Source organism: Alexandromys fortis, unplaced genomic scaffold, assembly GCF_014885135.2.
Source record: "Alexandromys fortis isolate MF-2015 unplaced genomic scaffold, M_Fortis_MF-2015_v1.1 scaffold_6, whole genome shotgun sequence".
NCBI lineage: Eukaryota > Metazoa > Chordata > Mammalia > Rodentia > Cricetidae > Alexandromys > Alexandromys fortis.
The window spans coordinates 16,244,683-16,263,340 of NW_026067902.1; the positions used below are offsets into that span (position 1 = coordinate 16,244,683).

Below are 18,658 nucleotides of genomic sequence, written 5' to 3' on the forward strand. Positions count from 1 at the left end.
AAAAAAAAAAAAAAAAAAAAAAAAAAAAAAAAAAAAAAAAAAAAAAAAAAAAAAAAAAAAAAAAACAACTCTGGTTCCTCCCCACCAGAAACATTGTTATGTACCAAATTCCATAGGCTACATTAGAGTGTGTCTTGATGTTACAGATTCTGGGAGTTTAGAAAATGTTTAACAGTGTTCTGTACTGTCCAGACAATGATCTATAATAACCAAACTTTGGGTTTTGACTGAAGGTTTAGTAAGTATATAGGAAGCCAAAGTAAAAGAATAAATAGCAAGTGGATGGGTTGGATGGATGGATGGATGAATGGATGGATGGATGGATAAATAGCAAAACATAATCAAATTAGTAGCTCAAAGCAGCCAGCAGAAAGAAATTCACTGTAGCAGCCCCGTTATGGCAGCCGGCTGAAGTTCCCCAGTGAGAGTCTCTGGCATGGTGGAATTGCCCATTGGGTAAAGCCTCCATATAAAGGAACAATTAGCCACAGATAGGAGTAACATCATCAAATTGGGAGCTTGAAACCAACTGGGGAAGCTGAGGTGGTCAGCTGAAGTTGCTGATACACGTTCTCTCTGTGGATGAGCTCCCATGGCTGAACTTCCGACTTCTCGTTCCTACTGCAGGCTCTCTTAAAACGGGGGGGTGCGGGGGTGGGCGATCGTCAACCAAACATAATCTTCACTTGCAGAGACAGTTTCTTAGTGAGCACATGAAAGTGTACCCATATAATGCACATGGCACCATCATAGTATCCTAATTCCCCTGCCATGAATACACTCAGGACTCTTCTCAAATCTCCCACCACCCCCAATCCCTGATGCTCATCAAGAGTGAAGGTTGATCAGAGATATAAACCTAGTTGGATTCAGAAGTACCTAGATTACTCAAGCACACCTCTGGGTGTGACTGTGAGAGTGTTTCCAGACCAGCTTCACTAGAGTGAGAGCAGACTTCCCTGAATGCAGGCAGTACCCTCTATGGGCCAGGAGCCAAAATGGACTGCTAGGAGCGCAGGAAAAAGCCTGGCAGCAGGATATTCTGTCTGTTTTCTGGCTATCACTGCAAGGTATGGACTGCTCTGCTCATTGCACACTCCATGCCGTGATGAACGGAAACTCCTGAACCCAGGATTGACCATGTAAACCAAAGGCTCTCAAAATGTGAACCCGTTAAAAAAATAAATAAATGACCCATTCCCCTGGGCTCCATATTCTGGGCCTACAACTCCAGTTGCTTTACAGAAGGCCAGGCTAGTCCTAAGGACTCCGGACAACATACCACCCACCAAATTGCACTCCTTAAAGCCCGCCCAACAGCCCTAGACACACCCTCTCCCCCAGGCTCCAAATCCTGCCCACAACTTTGGCAGACTAGTGCTTTACCCCAAGGCCAGAATGGTTCTAAAGACCCAAGGTAAGACTCTGCCCACCACTCACTAACACTCCTAAAATTCCACCCAACAGCACCCGCTCCCTAGGCTTCATATTCCAGTACACAACTCCAGCTGCTTTGTGCTGCTTTCCCAAAGGCCAGGCTGGTCCTAGGGACCCAGGTAACACACCACCCACTGCCAATTAACACTCCCTAAATCTGGCCCAACAACCTTCAACTGCATCCCATTCCCTGAGCCCCATATCCCAACCCAAAACTTCAGCAGAAAACTTCTGTCTTACTGGAGGCCACCCCGTACTAGGAATCCCAGAGACCAAGTAGATACCCAGGATCCCAGAGGCCACACAGGAACTGCAGAGGCAAAGTTGGCATTCAAAACCCCGGTGGTGAACACCCTAGTGGACCTGAAGACTCACCAGTCCCAGAACCCCTGACTACTTAGACCAGAGGACAAGAAAGGAAGCAGAAACCAAGAAACAAAACAATGACAAACTCAGGAATCAACACTTAGACCTATAATCATCCCAAACCCAGATGCCTAAGCCTCAGTGTAAGAACAGAATCAACAGAAAGGCAATATGTCACCACTAGAGCCCAGCTATCTGACGACAAAAGCTGAACATTCCTACACAGCTAAAGCACAAGAAAATGTTAGGAATTTTTCCTAACGCAAGCTCTTTGTCGATGCAAAAATCGCAATCAAGCCAAATCACAACAAGCCAAATTAAAAAATACCCAGGTTTAATGGGATTCCAGCCCTCTCAGGTGTCCCAAGGGGGAACCGGTAGGCTGCTAACATGACCACCAGGGAAGAAGAAAAGGGACCATGAGGAAACTTTCCAGGGAAGCAGTTTAAATAGACTCAGGGCATGGTCAAGATTTTGGTGGGCTCATCTTGACCTTCCTCCAGGAGAGGTCAAGACTTGGCGGGCCCAGGGATGGGGCCTCCAAAGATGGAGGCCAAAGACGGGCTTACAATGACCTTATAAATAACTTTATGAAGATGATAGAGGTCCTTAAAGAGAAATGAAAAGAAAAATCCCTTAAGGAAATTGAGGGAAAGACAAACAAAACATTGGAAGAAATAAATCTCTTAAAGAATGCCAAGAAAGTCAAGGAAAAAATAAAAACAGGTGAAGGAAAATATTCAAGACCTAAAAATGGGGAAAGAAGCAATAAAGAAAACACAAACAGGAAATTCTGGAAATGGAAAATCTGGGAAAGAGAACAGGAACTACAGATGCAAGCATCACCAATAGAATACAAGAAACGGAAGAATCTCAGACATTGAAGATACAATAGAAGAAATAGAATCATTGGCCAAAGAAAATGTTAAATCTAATATATTCTTAACATGAAACATCCAGGAAATCTGGGACACTATGAAAAATAATGAAGGAAATATACAGCAAACTAACAGTCAACATCAAAGTAAATGGAGAGAAGCTCAAAGCAATTCCACTAAAATCAGGAACAAGACAATTCTGTCCACTCTCTCCATATCAATTCAATATAGTACTTGGAATTCTAGCTAAAGAAATAAGACAACAAAGGGAGACTGAGGGGATATAAAATAGAAAGGAAGAAGCCAAACTTTTGCTATTTGCAGATGATATAATAGTATACATAAGTGACCCAAAAAAATTCTACTAGGGACTCCTACAGCTGATAAACACCTTCAATGAATTGGCTGGATACAAAATTAACTAAAAAAAAATCAGCAGCCTCTCTGTATACAAATGATAAATAGGCTGAAAAAGAAATTAAGGAAACAGTACCCTTCACAATAGTCACAAATAATATAAAATCCTTGGTGTAACTCTAACCAAGCAAATGAAAGACCTGTATGACAATAACTTTAAAATCCTTGACGAAAGCAACTGAAGAAGATATCAGAAGATGGAAAGATCTCCCTTGCTCATGGATTGGTAGGATTAAAATAGCAAAAATGGTCATCTTAACAAAAACAATCTACAGATTTAATGCAATCCCCATCAAAATTCCAACACAATTCTTTACGGACCTTGAAAATACAATACTCAACTTCATATGAAAAAAAAAACAATAACTAAAATAATCCTGTACAATAAAATAACTGTCTGAGGTATCACCATCCCTTATTTTTTTTTAAATTTCGAGACAGGGTTTCTCTGTAGCATTGGAGCCTGTCCTGGAACTCCCTTTGTAGACCAGGCTGGCCTCGAACTCACAGAGATCCGCCTGCCTCTGCCTCCCAAGTGCTGGGATTAAAGGCGTGCGCCACCACCGCCTGGCTACCATCCCTTATTTTAAACTGTACCACAGAGCTATAGTAATAAAACCACATGGTATTGGCATAAAAACACAGTTCACCAATGGAACGGAACCAAAGACCCAGATGTAAATTCATATACATATGGACACCCGATTTTAGATAAAGAAGTCAGAAATATGCAATGGAAAAAAGAAAGCTTCTTCAGCTGATTGAACTGAATGCCATCAGTAGAAGGGTACAAATAGATCCATATGTATCACCCTGCACAAAACTCAAAACCAAGTAGATCAAAGACCTCAACATAAAGCCAGATACACTAAACCTGATAGAAGAGAAAGTGAGAAATAGCCTTGAACACATTGGCATAAGAAACTTCCTGAACAGAACACCAACCACACAGGCACTAAGATCAACAACTAATAAATGGGACCTCATGAAACTGAAAAGCTTCTGTAAGGCAAAGGACACTGTCAAAAGGACAAAAGGGTAGCCTACAGAATGAGAAAATATCTTTTCCAATCCCACATCTGACAGAGGGCTGATTGCCAAAATGTATAAAGAACTCAAAAAAAAACTAAACATCAACAAACCAAATAATCCAATTTATAAATGGGGTACAGATTTAAACAGAGAATTCTCAACAGAGAAATATCAAATGGCCAAGAATCACTTAAAGAAATGTTCAACATCCTTAACTCTCGGAGAAATGCAGATCAAAATGACTCTGAGATTCCATTTTAGACCTGTCAGAATGGTTAAGACCAAACACAAGTGATAGCTCATGCTGGTGAGGATATGGAGCAAGGGGAACACTTCTCCACTCCTGATAGGAGTGCAAACTTGTACAGCCACTTTGGAAGTCAATATGGTAGTATCTCAGAAAATTGGGAATCTATCTACCTCAAAACCCAGCTCTACCACTCGTGGACATATACCCAAAGGATGCTCTACCATATGACAAGGACATTTGCCCAACCATATTCTTGGCAGCTTTATTCATGATAGCCAGAAACCAGAAACAACCTAGATGTCCATCAACCAAAGAACTGGCAAAGAAAATGTGGTGTATTTTCACAATGCAGTATTACTCAGCTGTTAAAAACAATGAAAATGAAATTTTCAGACAAATGGATGGAGCTAGAAAAGATCATTCTGAGTGCGGTAATTCAGACCCAGAAAGACAAAAATGGTATGTACTCATTCATAAGTGGATATTAGCTGTAAAATAAAGGATAACCATGCTATAATCCACAGACTCAAAGAAGCTAAGTACCAAGAAGAGTTCATGGGGGGAACACATGAATCTCACTGTAAAGAGGAAATAGAATATACATCACAGGTGAATAGAGGGAGTGGTCTGTGTGGGAAGTGGGCATGGGAACAGAAGAAGTTGGGTGGGGAAAGATGGAGAGAGAGAATACTGGGAAAGACAACTGGTATTAAGGGGCATCTCTGGAATAAGCAAGAAGCCTAGTCCAATGGAAACTCCCAGAGTCCTAGGAAGGTGACTCTAGCTAAGACTCCTAACAATAGGGGCATAAGAAGCCTGAACCTGCCATCTCCTGTAACCTGGAAAGACTTCCAGTGGAGGGACTGGGACACCATCCCAATCACAAATTCTTCAATCTACAATTTTCCCTGCTTACAAGATGTGCTGGAATAAGATAGCACAGACATTATAGGAGTAGCCAACCAATGACTGCTCCAGCTTGAGACCCATACCATGATAGGAAGCCTACCCCTGACACTTCCTGGAGCGTCAGGGCCCAGAGGCTGAGCAACCCAAAGACTATCCTGCCTGGCCAGTCTGAACATGACTGTTAATAAAGAAGAGTCAATGAAATGATTCCTAATGATACTCTGCTATACTCACAGATTATTGCTAGCCCATTGTCATCAGAGATGCTTCACCCAGCAACTGATGGAAATAGACACAGAGACCCACGGCCACACATAAGGTAGAGCTCAGCAACTCCTGAAAGGAGGGGGGAGGATTGTGGGAGCCAGAAGGGTCAAGGACACCACTAGAAACCCCATAGAATCAGTTAACCTGGGTTCATAGGTGGCTCACAGCATCTGAGTCAACAACTAGGGAGCCTGTATGGGACTTTCCTAGGCCTGCTGCACATATATTGTGTAGCTTGGTCTTGTGGGGCTCCTCACAGTGGGAAGATGTCTCTGATTTCTGTTACCTACTTTTGGGACCCTTCCCTCCTGTGTGTTGCCTTGCCCAGCATTAATAAGGGAGGTGGTGCCTTGTCTTACTGCAACTTGATATAACATGGCCAGCTGATATACATGAAGAGTTGCCCTTTTGTGAAGAGAAAGGGCGAGGAGTAGATGGGGGCATAGTGGAGATTGAAGAGCAGAGACTGGGAAGAGAGGAGGGAGGGGAAACTGTGATTGAGCTGGAAAATTAAATTTTAAAAATTAGTAAATGAGGCTTAATAATGTTAATACCATACCCATTACTTGCTATAGCTCTTATGAGAATCAAGTATTGAAGGAAATATATGGAACATATAAACTATACAGCAATATTGTAAATGACAATCTCTACCTAAACATTGTCTATACCATAAGAGTTACTGGTGTGGTTAGTGCTGTGTAATCAGGTGGTCACCAAGCTTATTATGGGCTCTCAAGTGAGCTCTCTGCCTTGAGCTTATTAAACAAATGCCACTGTTGGGATGAGAGAGTCCAAATGATTTAAGTGAGCATCAGAAGATTGCAATCCTGCCTTTCTATGAATTGACTTACTTTGTATGAGTCAATCTCATACAATACCTGGTTTGGGGGATAACCTCCCACTGGCTAAGATGACCAATGAGGCTCTAGCCCCGCAGAGGTACACGGTCAAGCCGTGGAGGATGGAGAAGCACCCTTAGGCCACAGCCTCCTTCCACCACACTTGCTCTGCCGCTGCTCTTTTTCTTTTATCTTATGTGTATGGGCGCCTTGTCTGCGAGAGTAACAAGAGTTCTAACTGCTGAGCCATCTCTCCAGGCTCCCATGGCATCCTGGATGAGAAAGCAAAACGTCTCGTTTACTTTTTTAAATTCTCATATTTTTTTCTTTTTCAAAAAAATTATAATTCTGACAGTAAGTCAATATTCACGATACGGAGGAACAGTGATTTGAAATTTCTGTTTTAAGAATGTTGGCGAGAACAGTAGATTTGTTCATTTACTCAAATGGTGCTGATTTTTCTGCTGTGGGTTTTTCACAAACTCATTTGTTAATCTTGTGTGTAGATACCAAAGCATCCTTCTTACTGATCCGCTCTTCTGTGTTCTACAGAAATGTTGACTTAATGACCATGGGCATCGTCAATTATTCCATCACTTAGATTTCCTTTGGGGATACATTTATATAAATTAGCTGTGCTATCTCAATCCCACCTCATTTAAAATTGCTAAAAGAAATAAGCCCTTATTTCCTACTTACTATTCCATGTGTTTTAGTTGCCAACCAGGAAAATTTACAAATATACATCAGACCACAAGGTGGAGCCCGAACTGTGAAGGCCCCAATTCTGGTACTGGATGGAGCTGGTGACAGAAGGGCAGATTTTATTTGTGACAAACTGACAGGTGGAAAATAGAGGCTTTCACCCTAATTCCTTCTTTCCACAGACCTCAAGTCTAAAATCTTGTGTGGGGTCGCCGGGGAGTCCAGTTTCAGCCACAGTCAGGTGAGCACTGCAAATGGTCACTCGGTTTTGTAATAAAATCCTGAAAGTCTACTGGTTAGGAGGTCACATGATGGATGTGCCTTCGTGTTTGCTTTCATTCTTTTCAGTCACGGATGACCACATCCATTGATTATTTTGAGAGTGAGACAGAGGAAAACAAAGTAAACCACAGACTTACTAGTGCTAGGGGGAGCTAACCCACTCATGGGCTTCACTAACAGACTTACTAGTGCTAGGGGGAGCTAACCCACTCATGGGCTTCACTAACAGACTTACTAACGTTAGTGGGAGCTAACCCACTCATGGGCTTCACTAACACAGACTTACTAGAGCTAGGGGGAGCTAACCCACTCATGGGCTTCACTAACAGACTTATTAGTGCCCAGTGTGAGTTATCCCACTTACGTTCCATCCCCCACTGGCAGTGTGTTTTTGAGAAGGCAGAGAAGCTTCTTCTGCTAGACAGGAATGTAACAAGGGAGTCTCAGTGTGTAGTACAAAGAGACCTGCCAATCAAAACAATTAGAGGACAAGTTCTCTGTGTTTCTAACGTCTTATGCCATTGGTCTCCTTTTATGTTTTGTTTAATTCTGTCCTTGGGGAGGACATCTTCCCACCCCAACAGTGCATCCCACAGTAAACATCAGACTGACCCAATAAGAGTGTCCCCCAAACCGTGACTTAAACCGTCCACTTGGCTAAAAGTGGAGTCATCAGCTATGTCCTTGTCTTGGGTGTATATTCCCTACTGGACTAAAAAGACATTTTTTCTGAGTTGTCTAGAATATACACATAACATTCAACTTCAATATAGTCACTGCAATAATCATAGTTCCCTAGAGTAACAGAACTTATAGAATGAATCTCTCTTTCAGAGAGAGAGAGAGAGAGAGAGAGAGAGAGAGAGAGAGAGAGAGAGAGAAAGACAGAAGCAGAGGGGAAGATTTCTTAGAATGATTTACCAGCTGTGGGTCACCTAACCCAACATGGGCTGGCTGTAAATGGAAAGTCCAAGAACCCAGTAGTTGCTCAGTCTATGAGGCTGAATGTCTCAGCTGGTCTTCAGTAGATGCTGGAAGCCCAAAGAAGCAGGCTCTAATGCTGTGAAAGAATGGACTTGCTAGCAAGGCAAGAACAAGTAGGCAAAGAGCAAAAACTCCCTTTTCCCATGTCCTTATAGAGGCTTCCAGCAGAAGATGTGGCCCAGATTAGAGGTGGGTTTTCCCAGATCAAATAATCTGTATTAAAGGTACAGTGTCTTCCTCAGAAGTGGCTCTTCCCACTTTAATTAAACAAAGCTCCCTCACAGGTGTGTCCTCCATCTTGGAGTTCTAGTTAGTTCCAGATGTAGTCAAGTTGACAACCAAGAACAGCCATCACAGTCACACAGTCCCTCGCTGAGCCGCAGTTGCAATGCCTAATGCCATTCAGTTTTGGAGAACAGCTCTCCTCATGATGCTTCTTCCCTCTTGATTAAATCCCTTGAGCGCTGTCATTTAGGGCTTTATGGGTAAACTGGTTAGAGCTTCAGTGTGTACATTGTCTCCAGACTGATGTGAAGGACAAATATTGATGATAAATTTTTATGTACCAAAAAAAAAAGATGAAAGGAGCTTAGTCATTTGTGCAGGGTCCTGTCAGTATGGAAGGTGGTTATTCCAGTTAAACCAATCAGAAGTAGACAGTGAGTTTGTACTCACATTCATATTCAACTGCTTATCTGTGCGCATTTGCTCCTGCTGGGGACGGGAACACAGAAAATTGCCTCTTTCCGGTGCAGCACCTTTGAATTTTGTTCCTTGTTGGGTCCAGGGAGGAGAAACCCTATCCAGTGTTCTGAAAATCTCAGAGCACACTTCAGACCTCATTTCCACATAAGCTGTGCTTTATTCTATGCATCTGTAGCATGTGGAGGTGTGGCAGGGAGGCCAAGATAACAGATTAAGCCAATACTCCACCTTCATCACTCTCTACTTTACTGGCTCATAATACCCACTCTCCCTTCCTGCTCTCCGAACATAACACAATCCTGATTATCTAACCTTTCTTGTCTTGATAGAGAAGCATGAAGCCTCTCGCATAAGGGAACTCGTCTTTTTTATTCTTCTTTCCTTCTGGCAGAAAAAGTCTAAGTGCAAAATACTCCAGTGGTTAGGGGGTCCTTTACTAATCCTTCCTCTTCAGACCTGCACGCCGAGCTAGAAAGTGTCGCCATTTCAAAACATCATCTTTGTCATGGAACTGTAGCTGTTTTCAGTCCACTTGTTCAAAGTTAAACCCAGAGGGCTCTTGCTGGAAACCGACAGCGTGTTTTCCATCACACAACAACACAGAAACAGTGACAGAGCAGAGACCAAGAACGCACCGAAGCTAGAACAAGCAAAGCCCTCACTCTTACCCCTTTCCCACCAGGAAAAGGGAAAGAGAGCCTGAAAGGAGGCGAAGGGAGTCCTTGAGTTGCACACCCGAGGGACTAAGCCCACTCTAGAGACAACCAATTGGTTTCCCTGGGCCACTGCATCCCTCCATCACAGGTGAAAGGCACCCAGCTTCAAGGAATGGAGGGCAAGACTAAGGAACCCTGGAAACTGTGGGGACCAATGGGCGTATTTCCCAGTCTAAGGTTGGCTCTGGCTGGCCAGACAAGTTTATAATCATGAGCAGTCCACTCTTCTGACAACCAATAAAAACTCAAGGGACAAGGTGACAGGAGAAGAATCAGATGTGTTGGCAACCAGCGAGTGGGTATAAAGTAGAAGATCTGTACTCATATTCCATCTTGCCAGTGACTTACGGGGCAAAAACCTGCTGCTCAGGGGAGTCTAATTGTAGCAATAGCCACCTGGGTGTGTGTGGCAAAGGTCATTACGTCTAGCAATAATTCTCTTGGCATGTTTGTGTCTTCAGGTCACTGAGTTCCAGAACTTTCTGATCTAAAAGAATACTGATTGGGAAGCCCCGTGACTGGCATTCTGGGCCTGGTTCTTTGATGTTGCCTCATACTCTTTTAGGGAAAGGCTGACTGTACTGGTTAATTATTTGGAAAATGGGGCAAAACAAAAGGAAACACTAACATACTAGTGCTGGGAACCACTTGTTTATTCCTCCAAAAAGTCCATGTCTTTCTTGGGGTTTCTCTACTTTTAATACTTTACATGTAAGTGTATGTGCCTGAGTGTGCCTGTGTGTGTTCATCACATAAAGGTAGGTGCCCCCAGAGGTCAGAGAGTACATCAGAGCCTCTGCAACTTGAGTTACAGATAGTTATGAGCCACCTTGTGTGGGTGCTTGGAACCAAGCCTATGTCCTTTGCAAGAACAGCCAGTGCTCATAACCACTGAGTCATCTCTCCAGCACCTCAATTTCTTTCTAATGCGATGAGATCAATAATCCTGAGACTCCAAGGTCTCCAGTTATTTCTTTGGTTTAAAAGAATGCCAGTGGATCAAATAATTTCAAACTTATTGCCCTAGTCTTTGGCTTTCCTCTGCATTTCTTGTCAGCATCTCTTGTTCTGTTTTATGAACACGCTGTTTTTAAGATGAGCTGTCCACTCACCTTCATCTGAGATGCTTTTTCTAGACTACTTATTTAATTTACTGATTGAAAGGATGTAGTCACAGGCATTAGCTTCATTGACGGCTGAAGATTTCAGAATGTCACACTTCCTCGCAAGGTTTCAAGAGTGTCTTATGTGTGCGGGGATGAGGGGGTGAGCTAAATTGATTCACTAAAGTGCTAAGCACGGCCTGTGCTATCTAACGATAAACTTGGTAGAACCAAGGACCACTGAAGGGTACTGTCAGTGCTGGCTGCCCTCAGGGCCATCTTTACCTCCCCCTGCTCTGCCATCACTGAGAGCGGGGGATCCACTATCTCCGAACAGGGATCCGTTGTCTCTAAGAACAGGGGATCTGTTATCTCTGAGAGCCAGGGATCCGCTATCTCTGTGAGCAGGAATGTTCTACATTCCCAGTGTTAACTGATTTCCAGAGGGATTTTGTCAAGGAAAGAACTGTGGTAGAGACAGAAAGTTGGGAGATTGGAAAGGAGACATGACTGGGAAACCATGACACCTCTTTCCTCTGCCTGTAGTAGTAGTAGTAGTAGTAGTAGTAGTAGTAATAGTAGTAGTAGTAGTAGGTTGCTTGCCCTGGAGAGTTGAGTTGGTGAGAGACACTGGCTAGTCCTGAGGAAAGGATCAAGGATCTCAGATTTGTGACTGCAGCGGGGGGGGGGGGGGGGGGGGGGGGGGCACCGAAGTTAGTACCTCTGTGCATAGCCCTTAGCAGCACACTAGCTGGTTGCTACTCACCCGAAGATTCTAGCTCAGTAAACAGAGTCACGTGCCCAGAGAAAGAGAAACACACTAAAGCTATCCAAAAGGAAATGTCAGAGGTGATATATGCTTAGAGAGAATTGTTTCTAAAACAAAACCTGGGAAAGGGTCAGCGAGTCATGAAAGAATAATCTTGGCTTTAACTGAAAGTAAACTGGGCGTCATTTATGACTTTCCTGGCTCCCCTTGGACTCTCCCGATCTGTGCTGTCACTTCTCGGTTTCCTTCGGACCTCTTTGGACCTCTTTCCTGTGGTCCCTGATGTGACTCGATGTCTCCTCCTCGGCTCACTGCTCACTTTGCACTTCCCTCCTTCCTAAACACACTTTGTCCCTGTGCATCGCACAGACCCACACCTTCAGCTTTCACCTCCTTCCCGACTCAGGACCACTTTCTGCCCTCTCCAAACAGTCTCTTCCATCAACACCCCAAATCATCTTACACAGAACCAGATTCCTTGGGCCAGATTCCAGGGCCGTCAGACTCTTACCCTTACTTAAGAGGACTGTCGTTCTCTGCGTTCCCTTACGTTCTGCCTTTTGTGCTGGTTACTCTCTGACTGCACCTTGTCCTTCCATGTCTCGGTGCCTTCACATTTTCTGTTTCTCTAATGCATTTACCCATCTTCTTCTGATTATCAGAATTAGATTCATTGTGCAAATCTCTTATCACCTTATTTAGACATTCTTTCCTAGAACCATAATCAAATCTCTTTTTCCAGGCTTTGTTTTATCTGAAATAAAGCCACTACCAAGATCTACTCTGAGCCATAATTACTGAGTGTGTTTCAGTCTCTCCTACTATTGTGAATTCCCTCCGGACTTTAACTAAGCTGCTTCATCTATCACCACCACCACCACCATCGTTATATAATAATAGTATGTTAATAACGATGGTGGTGGTGGTGATGATGGTGATCTGAGCAAAGACCAAGTTAATAGCAGCTCAAACAAAATAGAAATCTTGCCCCTTACACAGAGATATGGGTTCCTCATCACTTGTAGCTCTGTCGTCCCTTGGGTATTGGACTTGGGTGGTTGGGTTTGAGAGGGATTCAGCATGTCCACATATCTGACATGATAGAAGAGAAGAGATGGAGGAAGGGGACGACTGTCCATTCTGTGGCCTGGAACTGCGTAAGCACCACCACTCAAATTCTACTTGTAGGGTAAAAGGGACAATTGGAGCAGGAAACCAACCAATCACTGAGCACTCTGACTCTGAACCCAGAGTCAGTGAAAGAAACACTCCCTGTATGTGAGACCTGGGCCAGGGAGAGAAACATCTTTATCCCTGAACCCAGGACTACAGACTGTGCCCTGGCTCTGAAACTAGTGTTGAAGAAACACACTTTGTCCCTAGAATCGGAGCCAGTGAAAGAAATATGCCCTGGCCCTAAGATTATAGAGTCAAAAAGCTAAAAAGGGCCAGTGAAAGAAACACAGTTTGGCCATGAAGTCAGAGCCATCTCTGCCCCCTGACCAGCTAAACTGACTGATCCCTGAGCAGGGAAAAACTAACCAATCCCCCTTCTCCCTGGGAAAACTCTGCCCCTAAGAAGCTCTATATACGCCTCTCTGCCCATTCAGTTAAGGGCTGCCATTTATCTCTTCCTGGCAGAGGCAGCCACTCTCCTGGACTCCTCCTTTCCAAATAAATCAGTTTCTGAAAAGAAACTTGAGTGATGATCTTCATTCCCTGGGCAGACTAGAAGAATCTGGCTGGGACGTCCCTTAGGGGAGTAAGGTAGAGCAGAACAGATGAACCTTGCTACTATGTTCCTTAAGCCCGGCTGAGCAAGGCCAACCAGAAAAAAAAGTAACTTTTCACCAGTGCCGGAGGAGATTGCTACATTTCTGCAGGGGCTTCCCCTTTAGCAGAGTGTTAGCTAAAGAAGACACATCTTGGGACACGGAGAAGAAGCAGAGAACTCTGCTAGCACCTTCCCTTAAGGGAACAGAGCAGAATTCAGCTGTAGCTGCTCTCCAGGAGAAGAACAGGATCCCTATATCCTGCCAGAAGACTATTCCCCACTGCAGCTTCAGATAGCCTGGCTTCCCAATAGTCAGGACACCTTTCCTCCAGGGCTGAGCTGTCCTATGCGGCTCTAAGAATATCCTGGCTTCCCAATAAGTCAGGATATCTCTGCAACACTACAACTGTAACACATTCCCCCTACTCTACTTTCCAGAACTTAGTCCCATGTCACACACAACTGCAGGAGAAGCCAGGAAATGCAACCTTTCAAAGATGGCCATGTGCTCAGGTGAAGCATTGGGGAGACAGCAATTAGCAGTCTGGATTGGAGGGGAGGGAAAGAAGAACTTAGGGAAGTCCATAGTCCTCCTGCTCATACTATGTTTCTGGCATTGACTAAACTTTAAGGTAGACTTATTTCGTGGGACAAGGGGATACTCCAGTGTTACTTACCATGATTTATTCTCTGTATCTGTCTCTTCACTTCAGTTTTGTGGTAAATAAGTTGGCAACCTAATTTTTTTTAAGTTAAATATATTTCCTAAACACACACAACTGAATTATCGGCCAAGAAAACAACAAATAGGCAAACTAAGTCTACACCATGCAATGAGCTACATACAGTATTGAGAGGGTCAGTTACTGGCACACAGTGCAGGAAACGTTTTCAAATTTATGGTAATTTTTTTACACTTCCATTTACAAGATGATGTGGACTTGGCAGAACCAATCTATAGTAATAGAAAGCAGGTCAGTACTTGCTTGGGCTGGAGAGGAAGTTAAGGAAACATTTTATTTTTATAGTTTTATTATGCTGAAATATACATAAAATTTACCATCTTGGCCATTTTCCAGTGTAACCATTTTGGCCCAGGCAAGATACTGACTTGTTTTCTATCTAATCTATCATCTGCATCCTACATCCTAATTCACAAGTCATCTATGAATCCTTTCATCATCTTCAAGAATCCTTGCATTTCTTACACAGCTCATTTAACCTGGAACTTTCTTCCACCCACTAGGATCCTTCTGAACCTTCAACTCCCAGCAGAAGAACTCCGAGCAGCTTTCTTAACTTCGGACGACCTGAACACACTGTCCGTTGTCTGCGTCTCATTCCACTCCCAGTTACAGTCTGTCCCCTGATCTAGAAGTCAAAGTCTTTAGATAAAGAATTTGATCTGTTTATTTGCATGCACTTCCTGTCAGTCCTCTAGATAAATAATAGCTTGGTCTTCGGAAAACCTTTATAGAAGACAGAGTAAACCTTGGAGAAAAGTGGATCCCTCAAGTGAGTACGTGCACAGGGCTGGAGGGGTGGAGAAAGCCCCAAAGAAGGCGTGTTAGGTGCAGCTGTCAAGGAACATCTGTGAAGAGAAACCTGGAGGCAGCAGTAGAACATATGTGGCTTCTGTGATGAGGAATTTGTAGACGTAAAAAATTAGAATGGTTAATAGCCCAGGCGACTCAGGGGACAATGAAAGGTATGGCCATACAGCCTTGAACTTTTGAATAGTTAGTAGGTTTCAGTCCTACGTGCCCTACCCCAGTTCTCACACTCCCTAGGTGTTTTTCATTTGTTCTTGTCTCATTCTTAATTTTGTTTTCTTCATCAGACCAGCTAGCTCTTCTCATTGCTATAACAAAATGTCCAACAGAAGAGTAAAAAGGAATGTCTTGGTTCATGGTTTCAGAACTTTCAGTCTTTCTTTGTGGGGCAGGCATGGTAGAATGGCTCTGGGGCAGTGGAAGTGTTGGGTGAAGTAGATGGAAACAGGAAACAAGTCAGGAAGTAGGGCCAGATCCTACCCCTCAAAGACCCACCCCCCAAAATCCATCCCTCCCAACCATACCTCACCTCCCAATGGGTTACATAACTTCCCAAAACAGTGCCACCAGCCAGGGCTCAAACACGTGTTCAAACATGTGACTCTGTGGGGTTGGGGTCCAGTATCTAGGTGTGACGTATTGGGGGGGCAGCGGAACTCCACAATACACAGCCAGGGGAGTCACCACCCTCGCTGAGAACTTCTAAGGTTTCTGATGCTCCTGCCCTTAACCCCTCAGTCTAGCAAACTCATTCCTTCCCCACCATAGTAGGAGGGAGTGTCCTGACTTCTTCCTCTCAGGAGGAATGGGGAGGAATTCTAACAACAGTGTCATTTCCACACAGTGTGTCTCCTAGCAGACTCTTGCTTTTGTTTCTGACGCCCTGAGTGAACTCTAACTTGGTTGTGGTTGGGCTTTGTGAGGGCTGCACAGAGCAGTAAAGAGCCAGGGGCAACAAAGGCAGTCTAGGACCTCCGATTAATTTGACAGTTGCCCAAGGCAAGCATCATGGGGGGCGGGGGGGGGGGCGGAAACGGGACAGAGAGCTCAGTGTAAAGGTGGGAAAACTGGTTTTACCAGGAACTCAACTGTCCTTCTGTAGCTGTAGGTTACTTAGCAGGGGTGGGGTGGGTGGAGCCAGGAAGAGACAGATGACTTCAGCATCTGCAGATTGTATAAAAGAAAGATTTTCAGAAAGCCCAACTTCACTTTGGTTTCTTTCTTTGTATTTCCGTTCTTTCTTGTAACCAGAGAAGTACATGTGTATCTTCACAGCCAGTGTTTCCAGAGTCATCTGCAAAGTCAAACACAGCAAATAACCAGCAGCGTGGGGAAGGAACGAACTTCCTTTTCCGTCAGGAATGTTTTCCCTAATGTGAATAAGTCTGGCAAGTTTTCCAGAAATTCGCAAGTATTCTATGTATTTTAATTCAAAGCAAGAATAAAATTTAGAGTTTGAATAAACAGAACTTTTACATGACAGAAGTAAAATGATGGCAGCATTTATGAGCACAGAAAGAAGAAAACAGGTTAGAGAGATGGCTCTGTGGTTAGAGCATTTGCTGATCTTGCAGAGGATCCAGGTTCAATTCCCAGCACTCACATGGTGGCTTACAACTGTCTGAACTCCAGTTCTAGAGGATCCGACACCCACTTCGGGCTTCATGGTACACTTACATACATCCAGACAAAACACCCACACACTGAAAAATAGATCCAAATATTTTAGGAAAAAGACAGACGTTTGGGACAGGCAAGTGTATGGACAGCTACCTTAATCTAACTGCATATTTTTATTTTTAAGTGCTTTAAAATAAAGTGATTTTTTTTAAGTAAAGAAAGACAGAAGAAGATGACCCTTGACTCTGGCACAGGTATCAAGAAAAAATAACAAGGAAATTATATAGAACTGACAAAAACTAGAAATAGGCACAAAAAGAAGTCTGATAACCATAACCACACAGATTAGTCAACAGGATAAGAAATGTAAACAACAGGTTAGAATTTTGCACACAAAAAAAACCAGAAACTGAAATGTAAGAATGTTGCCTTATAATAATAGTAATAATAATTCTTAGAAATAGTACAGAAAGTGCGCAGATGAATGTCAAATACGCTGAGTGAAAGATGCCCAAGAAGCGAATGGGAGCTGCGTCATTACTCTTACAGAGAGTTCTAGAACAATTAAAGCTAATCTACAGTGGAAACTCACCAAAACCCGCCTGAATGAGACGAGAGGTGAGGGGTTGGCTGAAATGGACAGGAAGAAAGCTTCTAAATCAGCCATTAGTCATCAGGAAAACACAAATTAGAGCCTCCATGAATCACCCGGTAAAAGCTGTGCTCAAGGATAGGCACACAGAGAGTGATGGGAATCTAAAAATAAATCCATACATTTGTGGCAAGTTGATCGTCCACAAAATAACTGCAAAGATGAGTCAGTGGTGACGTGCCTTCCCCCACAGGGTCCCAACAACCTAGACACCCACGTGCAGAAGCATCAGTGTGGCCCCTGCCTCCCTCCAGACTCAAAGGAGCTCAGAGTCCAGAACCTAGAAACTCAAGTTATAAAACCCTTGAGAGAAAACATTGGTGTAGCTATTTGTGACTATGATAGAGCAATGATCTCTAAGATACAATGCCCCAAACACCAGCAACAAAAGACAAACAACAGATAAACAACTTCATCAAAATTAAAGTTTTTTTTCTGAAAAATATGCCTTCTCAGTGAGAAATAATCCACAAACTTTGAGATTTTTTTTAAAAGAGGAAATATTTCTATAATGTAGTGCATGTCCATCTCTGGCTAATGCCCACAGAAAAGTCAGCCACAAGTGGTAGGTTTTACTAACTGAGACACACATAAGGTTTATGCATTTCATACAGTAGACAGACTTTCTTGTCTGACTTTCTTCTGGAACTGCCAGCCCCCAAATAATGACATGAAGATTTATTGTTAACTATAAGAGTTCGCTCTTTATATTAGACTTGTTCCTAACTATCTTTTGGGGGGGGGGGCGAGTTAGGTTTCAGTTTTTAGAGACAGGGTTTCTCTGTGTATCTCTGAATATCCTGGAACTTGCTTTGTAGACCAGGCTGGCCTCGAACTCACAGAGATCTACCTGCCTCTGCCTCCCAAGTGCTGGAATTAAAGGTGTGCACCACCGCCCAGCTCCCAACTAGCTCTTAAAACTTAAATTAGTTGGGTGGTGGTGACAGCACACATTTAATCCCGGCACTTGGGAGGCAGAGGCAGGTGGATCTCTGTGAGTTCGAGACCAGCCTGGTGTACAAGAATTAGTTCCAGGACAGACTCCAAAGCTACAGAGAAACTCTATCTCGAAAAACAACGACAACAAAAAAATCAAACAATAACAACAACAACAACAAAAAAAAAACCTTAAATTAACTGGCTTCTATTAATCTACGTTCTACCATGTGTCTTACAACCTATCCTCTATTTTTTTATGTCCAATTTCTTCCATGTCTTTCTGGCATCTCTCCCTGCACCTATAATCATCCCCTAATTTCCTCTTTCTTCCTAATCTCTCCTGACTAGCTTTTTATTAAACCAGTCACAACAACCCATCTTTACACAATGTACAAATATCCCACAACATCACATACACTATCAACCTTAAATCTCCTTCAGGTCCCAGACCCAGGTTA

At 43.3% G+C, this 18,658-nt stretch overlaps 1 long non-coding RNA gene across 1 annotated transcript; it reads left to right on the top strand.

Moving 5' to 3' along the window:
- Positions 1-691: 691 nt before the first annotated feature.
- On the top strand, positions 692-14,800 carry LOC126496666 (uncharacterized). The gene is made up of 3 exons (XR_007590395.1): positions 692-5,608; positions 7,286-7,344; positions 14,683-14,800. It is a non-coding gene; the product is annotated as an uncharacterized lncRNA (long non-coding RNA).
- Positions 14,801-18,658: the final 3,858 nt, after the last annotated feature.